The sequence below is a fragment of the Nomia melanderi genome, unplaced genomic scaffold, assembly GCF_051020985.1.
Source record: "Nomia melanderi isolate GNS246 unplaced genomic scaffold, iyNomMela1 scaffold0014, whole genome shotgun sequence".
Taxonomy (NCBI): Eukaryota; Metazoa; Arthropoda; class Insecta; order Hymenoptera; family Halictidae; genus Nomia; species Nomia melanderi.
Window position 1 is genome coordinate 6,345,021 of NW_027475130.1, and position 955 is coordinate 6,345,975.

Here is a 955-nt window from a genome sequence, read left to right on the forward strand (position 1 = left end):
ATATATATTGGATATTTCCCTCACCCTGAGTGTCCAGCCCCATGAAACGTTGTTTTTCTCGGCCCCTGGTGGTCCGAGGTCGTTCCCGCTTCCCAGATTCATGCGCCAGGGCCTCCTGCAGATAATTCACTTTGGTTTATTGCGCTGTATCTAATAGCACCCGAGATATCACCAGACATATATTGGATTTTCCCCTGACCCTGAGTGTCCGGCCCCATGAGACTGTGGTTTTTTCGGACCCTGGTGGTCCGAGGTCGTTCCCGCTGCACAGATTCAGGCGCCAGGGCCTCCTGCAGATAACTCACTTGGTTTCTTGCGCTATCTCTAATAGCATCCGAGATATCACCAGATATATATTGGATTTTCCCCTGACCCTGAGTGTCCGGCCCCATGAGACGGTGGTTTTCTCGGCCCCTGGTGGTCCGAGGTCGTTCCCGCTGCACAGATTCATGCGCCAGGGCCTCCTACAGACAATGCACTTTGATTCATTGCGCTATCTGTAATAGCACCCGAGATATCACCAGATATATATTGGATATTTCCCTCACCCTGAGTGTCCAGCCCCATGAGACGGTGGTTTTCTCGGCCCCTGGTGGACCGAGGTCGTTCCCGCTGCACAGATTCATGCGCCAGGGCCTCCTGCAGATAATTCGCTTTGCTTTATTTCGCTATCTCTAATAGCACCCGAGATATCAACAGATATATATTGGATATTTCCCTCACCCTGAGTGTCCAGCCCCATGAGACTGCGGTTTTCTCGGCCCCTGGTGGTCCGAGGTCGTTCCCGTTGCACAGATTCATGCGCCAGGGCCTCCTGCAGATAATTCACTTTGGTTTATTGCGCTGTATCTAATAGCACCCGAGATATCACCAGATATATATTGGATTTTCCCCTCACCCTGAGTGTCCAGCCCCATGAGACGGTGGTTTTCTCGGCCCCTGGTGGTCCGAGGTC